The 6,748-nt window shown below is 54.3% G+C and overlaps 1 protein-coding gene across 3 annotated transcripts in view; it reads left to right on the top strand.

Moving 5' to 3' along the window:
• Window positions 1-813: 813 nt before the first annotated feature.
• Window positions 814-6,748, top strand: part of EVI5L (ecotropic viral integration site 5 like) — a 29,928-nt gene continuing 23,993 nt past the window's right edge. Inside the window, exon 1 of one of the 3 annotated variants that reach the window (XM_063110897.1) lies at window positions 814-985. The gene's annotated coding sequence lies outside the window, so the exon portion shown is untranslated. The remainder of the gene's footprint in view (window positions 986-6,748) is intronic. The other 2 variants (XM_063110898.1, XM_063110896.1) reach the window with 2 other exon arrangements.

Here is a 6,748-nt window from a genome sequence, read left to right as displayed (position 1 = left end):
GCACTGTGAACATCAGGAAAGATACTTAACCTGACCTAGACTAGGGCAGGGTCTCGATGGGATCCCTCAACCCCGAACCGCCCCTCCCCCAGCGGAGAGTGGGGCTCCGAAAGGATGAGGTCCCATCACTTCCCCCATTAAGGACTTCTAGCAACGCCCCTTCTCAGACCCAACCCATGAGCCCCTCCCATGTCTGACCCCGCCCCATCCTTGACCTGGGCCACGCCCCTCTCTTAGCCCCTCCCCCATTTCATTCAAACCAGACTACAAGCCCCACCGCTCAGGACGCCAACCTTACAACAATCTCACAATCCCATTGGTCGGGGTGTCACGCCCCCGTCCTCCTTCAGCGTCATTGGCTCGTTAGGTGTCAATCTTCTTTACAACGCCCCAACAGTTGCCAGGGACGACGTTTGAGGGGCAGAAAATAATGGACGTCTCAGGACGTTTCGTTATTGGGCAGAAAGCCCGGCTCTGGGCGGGCTTAGAGCTAAACGCTTGGCCGCCTCTGCCCGGGGTTGCTTAGGACCGCTTCTTTTCTCAGAGACACACCACCTCCTTCCTTGCTATTGGTCCTGCCAGGTGTTCATCAACAGGCTTCCTCATTCCGATAGGCAAAACCACCCGTCCTTCACCGTTGCCCTCATTTCAATTCGCTTTTCTCCTCAGAGGCGGCAACCTTCTGACCGTAGCCAAGGCCCCCCTCACGGAATGGCCACGGATTGGCCAGATGCCCCGTCACTCCTGGACGGTGGGCGGAGCCAGAGTGCCTGGGGGTGGCGAATTGGCTGACCGGGCCTCAGGGGCGGGGCAGCGGCTCCTGTCAGCGGGTGAAATGGCAGCCACGGAACCGGCAGCGGCCGCGGTCCCGGGGGGCGGCTGAGGGGGCCGGGCCGGGGCTGCGGGCAAGCGGCGCAGCGGGGATCCGGCGGCCCGGCCCGGGAAGGCGAGGCTCGGCACGGCGATGGCGGCGCTTTCGGCGCAGGTAGGGCGGCGCGGGCCGGGCCTCCCGGGCGCCTGCTCAGGCCGGCGGCTCCGCGCTGCGGCCCGCGGGGGCCGGGCTGGAGTGCGACTAGGGCCGCCTCGCCCGGGAACCCGTGCTTGGAGCCTCGGCACTCCTATCCCAGGACCCTCGTGCCCGGCCCTCGCCCAATCTCGTTCCCTATCCCTCCGGACTCCTCCCCGGGAGCCCCGGCGGGGTCCCTCCTCCCCCATCCCGCCCCCTCCCAGTGAGGCCCATGCAGGTCCAGAACCCCAGCCCATTCTTTCCACTGACCCTCAAGATCCGTCCCGGGGAGCCCATTTAGGGCTCCCCCACCCCCACTCCGCAGACCCGCCCCCCACAAGCGCGCCCTCCCCCCCAAGGCCCAGGACCTCCGCCCACCCTCTGCCCTGATCCCTCAGGACCCCCCCATCTGCACAACCCTTGCTACTCCGTTCCCTCTCCTGACTTCGCATCCTATTTCCCGGCCCAGACCTGCCCCTGCCTCTCCCCAAGCCCACCAGCCTCAGGGCCCTACCCCTCCCTTCTGACCCCCCAGGACCCCTCCCTAGCCTTTGCAAATAGGGATTCCTACCCCTATCCACTGGCCTCACCTCAATTTGCTGGGCCCAGGTCCCACCCTAGCCATCCCATGTCCAAGGGCACCCCTAAAAATCACTCCTCAGGGTCCTCCCAGCACACTCCATGAGCTTCACAACACTGGCCCTGACCCAGTGTGGATCCCGGCTTCCTGAAGAATCCACCCATGCTCAGGACCTCCCAGTGGATATTCCAAACCATCCCCCTCCCCACCCATAGACACTCATCTTTCTGAGAGCCCCAAACATTCACACTCTTAGGCACACAGTGGGTCACTTGGATCCCCAAACACACACAGAGAAACTTAGGAGCCCCAACACAGACCCAAGCTGATATGCCCCCCCCCCCCCACACACACACACACACAGGACAACTCAGGCCCTTGGATTCCACCTGCTCAGGCCCTTCTGGAGCCCCCAACAGCTTCCCCTGCTCAGGCAGAGACTCGGGAGACCATGAGATGACTGCCCTGCCCTGGCCATCAGTGTCTCTGACTGGTGCCCACACTGGGGCCCCAGAGGGTGGTGGGGTCCCAGAATAACCTGGCGCTTTTGTAGGCACCTGCCACAGGTCTCTCCCCCTTCATCCATCTCAACCCGCTTTACCCTTTTTGAAGGGAAGGACGCTCACTTTCTCTCCTACACCAGTGTCCCAAAATGAACCACTGCCTGCCCCCTGATTTATGCCACCTCCCACCCAGCGGAGAGGGAGGGGGTTCAGACTGCTCCTGGCCCAGGTCCTAAAGTCTGACCAGACTGGTAGGACCAGCATCCTGACCCTGTTGCGCCTGCTGGCCTCAGATGGCAGAGCCAGCCCTGCCGTCCAGACTGTTCCTCAGGGCTGGCTCCTGACAGCCCGCATGAGTTCTTTCACCCACCACCAGAGTGTTTGGTCAAAATGAAACAGCTTCCTTCTATCCTGGCATTTGGGGCCCACTGGGGCTGGGTCGGGGCCTGCCAGAAGCAGACAGCTCTTTGTTAAGGAATATTTTCAGAAGGGAAAAAATGTGCTGAAGAGGCTCGGGTGGAACACGAGTGAGTTGCTTCATTTTTTTCCCTTGGCTGGGCTGTGACTGAGCTGGGGGACCCATGTCCCTGCGTCTTCCTAGGTTCTGTTGGCTCTTTCCACCCATTCTGCCACCCCACACTCTTGCCCTGGGGTCCCACCTCTGGGTTCCCCTGGGCTTCTGTCATCAACTGCGGGTGGTTTGGAAGGAATCACAGGTGGCTTGGCCCTGGCACAGGAATGAGGCGAGACAGGGAGGAGAGATCACAGAGCTGGCAAGACACGGTGGCTAGGACTGCAGGGGGTAAGGAGGAGCCCAGATCAGTGCAGCCCAGCACAGCCTGGTCACCGTGAGTCTGGGGTCCTTCTAACAACAGAAGCATGCCCAGAAAAGCCCAAGAAAAATCCCAGGCTTTCTTGTGGATATTCACTAGTAGATTCCAGACACCCTTAGGAAAAAATTCATCTCAGCTCAGTGCCTCAACTTCCCCATCTGAAAAATGGGGGGATGAGCCCTTAGAACAGTCCTTCGTACTACAGTGGAGCCAGTAAGGTTAGGGTATGGCCCTGAATGTTCCCAGGCGCCATGTGGAAGGGGACAGTGGGGTCTAGGAGGGTGGTAATGGGTGCCTATGAATCACTGGCCACCATAGTCCCTGGTTGTAATTAGTGGACACCTCACTGGGTAATGTCTGTCTCTCTAGGGCTGAGCTGTATCGCAGGGAGCTGGCTTGAATGAGGGCTGATAGAACAAGGATGAAAGCTGGTCTGTTGTAGGACTTGTAGCCATGCAGAGACCTCCCAGGAGGACTGAGCTGCTGGCTATCCGTGCTGCTGCCCCATGTGGACCTCTGATGCTGGGTAGGGAGAGGTGCATTCTGTTCACTTGTTGAAGGAAGGAGTGGATGGAAAGACTTCTGAAGGTCACATGGCACACAGGAAACAAATTCCACAGCCTCTCCAGGGTGGGACTTTATGCAGACCCAGTAGGACAGGAGTACTCCCCAGGATAGACTGTGAACTCTGTAGGAAAACATGACAAGGCTCCCAGAGAGGGCTCATGAGCAGTATCAACACAATTTTGCCCTAGACCAAGGGTATAAATCTCTGTCTTTGTGTATGTGCTTTGCTAGATGCAGGGAACAAGGAGGAATGTGTATTTCAATTTCTTCCTGCAGAATAGAGATGCTGATTGTTTCAGGTGAGCCTCACCACCTCCCGGGAATTGAGTCAGGTGCTGGGGCATAAAGGAATGTCAAATGTGCTCTCTGCCCTGTGTCTAAAGCCCCCCTGGCTGCCTTGAGACAAGAGCTGAAACCCACAGTGCACATTGATCAGGCCCATGCCACATGCTAAGCCCTGTGCCAAGCACCATTTACATATTATCTCATTTAATCCTCCAAACAACCCAGAGGAACTAGGATTCCAGCACGTGCCCTTGTCATCACATCCTGCTGCCTGCCGTGGGGGAGCAGGAGACAGAATTATGTACATGCTACTGCAGGAGCCCAGAAAAGGGCCTGGGGAAGGCACAGCAGGGATGACGTATGGACACGGTCACCAGGCAGGCGTGGTAGAGAAGGGTGTTCCAGGCAGCGGAAGGGGTTGGACAGAGGCCCAGGAGGCAGGAGCAAGTGTGGGGGCACGCCTCCGTGCCTTGTTTGATGGGCTGCATCTTACAGGCCTGGTGTCCCAAATGCAATCAACGGGCACACACCATGGGGCACTCCCTGGCAAAAGGGATCTGTACTTGGGACAATGTGGGAAAGGCAGCAAACCCCACTCTCTCCAGGAAAGACCACAGCCCACTCTCTCCAGAAGCCAAAAGAAGGCAGTAGGGAGATTAGTTAGGGAGCTGGGGTTAGGAAAGAGACTCATCCCTTCGATGGAGATTTTTTTTTTTAATGGCAGCCAGCTGGTACAGGGATGGAATTCTAGACCTTGGTATTGTCAGCACCATGCTCTAACCACTGGGCTAATCCACTGGCCCCTTGTGGGAGATTTCAAAGGCTCTGTTGGCATGACGCACCTGCACTTTTTTTTTCATTTCTCAGCCTGCTGCCATGAGTTCATGAGATTGTTTCATTGAGATCTGTCTCTCACGCCAGCCTGCAAGTCCCACGAGGGCAGGGCACATGTCTGTTTGTTCACAGTTGAGTCCCAGGCAAGTACAAGCACATAGCAGGTGCTCAGCAAGGCCTTGTTTGTTGTGAGGAGCTGACCATCTCTCTTACTTGCCCAGTTCCAAAAGAGGGCCTGGAGCTCTTCATCAGAAAGAGGTGCGATTCGTCTGCCTAGGAGAGCATGCAGAGGCAGGGCGGCCCACCGCACCCCTTCCCTCCAGCCCAACTGGCAGGGGCAGCCAAAAAGATACTACCTCAGCCTCAAAGATCCAAGAATCTTTGCAAGATGCCACTTCTCTCATTCCTCTGCCTTGGAAGACTTATGAGGGCTTTAATTTTTCCCCTTTGTCATTCTCTGGCCTGTTTGCTCACTTGGTAAAGAGTAGTGTCCATAACACCAAGGTCAAGGTATCGGATCCCCGTACCGGCCAGCCGCCAAAAAAAAAAAAAAGAAAGAAAGAAAGATAATACGAATCTTTCCATGAACTTTTTGAAGTACCCTCATATGGAGACATGAGGGATTTGCCAGAAATGAACCTGTTCTGGGGGCAGAAAGGAAGCTGCTGAGGATACAGGGTAGCAAACTTATTTTTTTAGGTCAAAAAGGATTCCACAGGTCATAATGGTCCACCCCTCAGATTTTAGCCTGAAGGTGTGTGCTGCTGCTGCTGCTGTTATTACCAATAATAGTGATTGTGATTATAGTTTTACAGTGTTTAGTCTTTAAACAGGGTCACCACAGATGGGGCAGAGGAGGGGAGGTTTATTTATTCATTCCACAAATATTGAAAGCCTGATGAAATGCTAGGCTCTGAAGATCCAGTGACAGCCCAGCCCCTGCCCTCATGGAAATTTCTGTCCAGCAGGGAATATATATCATGGGCCAGGCCCTGCCCTAAGCCATGACTGCTTTAAGCTCATTTATTTTTCCAAAAAAAACATGTGAGGTAGGTGCTGTCATTAGCCTTATTTTCAGATTAAGAAACTAAGGCAAAGCACATTGTACCCAAGATCACAGAGATAGAAAGGGGTAGAGGAGGGATTTGAACCTGGGCTGCTGGCTGTGAAGTTCTTACCTGGAGCCAAGAGATCTGGGATAACTATCCACACTCCCAGGCCAAGGAGGTGGAAATGTCCAGAGCAACGTGGAGGAGCAGCAAGGACTGGGGACAAGAGAAGAGCAGGCAGTGACCTCTGAATTCCAGCTGCTGTTCTTATTATCCAAGGGACAGCTCACCTGTCCTTGCCCACCTCCTCTTTCCAAGGAAAAGGATGAAACACTAGGCCAGGTCACATCCCCAGGAATTAGAGCCAGACAGGACAGTGGTGTCCTGCTGGCCCCAGCTGACAGTCTATCAGGATGAGCAAATTGAGGTCACATGGCATCTTTTGAGACTTCGGATTCAGAAATGAGTCTATGTGTTTGGTAATCATTAGAGGTGGAGGATCAGAAATTGTGGGGGTGGGGAGGGGCTGGCGGGTTAGCTCAGTTGGTTAGAGCATGATGCTGATAACACCGAGGTCCAGGGTTCAATCTCTGTACTGGCCACCAAAAAAAAAAAAAAGAAAGAAAGCAAAAAATTGAAAGGAAACTTGGGGTCTTTATTCCTGCCTCTGAAAATGCCATGTACTGGAAGTCTGCTCATACACACTTGCTTGCTCTCCCCCTTGAAAAATAATAACTATGTTTTACCTACTCCCCTCTGCACTCAGTTTTTTACATATAACGTCTCTAGAGTAAAAGAATGCAGAAAAAGTGGCAGCACAGCAGGTGGATTTAGGGCAAAAGGCTTCAGAGTCAGAAATCCAAGTTCAAATCCTTCTTCTATGACCCAGCAAGAGACCCTCTGCTCGATAAAGTATTTCTCTTGTGTTATCGCTGTTGTTTACTTTTCTGTCTGTACTAGTACAGAACCTTTATTTTTTTAATTTTTAAAATAGGCTGTATTTTGTAAAATAGTTTAAGATTTACAGAAAATTTGAGAAGCTAGCACAGAGTTCCCATGTACTCCAAATGCAGTTTGCCTTATTATTGATA

The sequence above is a fragment of the Cynocephalus volans genome, chromosome 10 (assembly GCF_027409185.1).
Source record: "Cynocephalus volans isolate mCynVol1 chromosome 10, mCynVol1.pri, whole genome shotgun sequence".
Lineage (NCBI taxonomy): Eukaryota > Metazoa > Chordata > Mammalia > Dermoptera > Cynocephalidae > Cynocephalus > Cynocephalus volans.
This window is presented reverse-complemented; position numbering and strand designations above follow the sequence as displayed.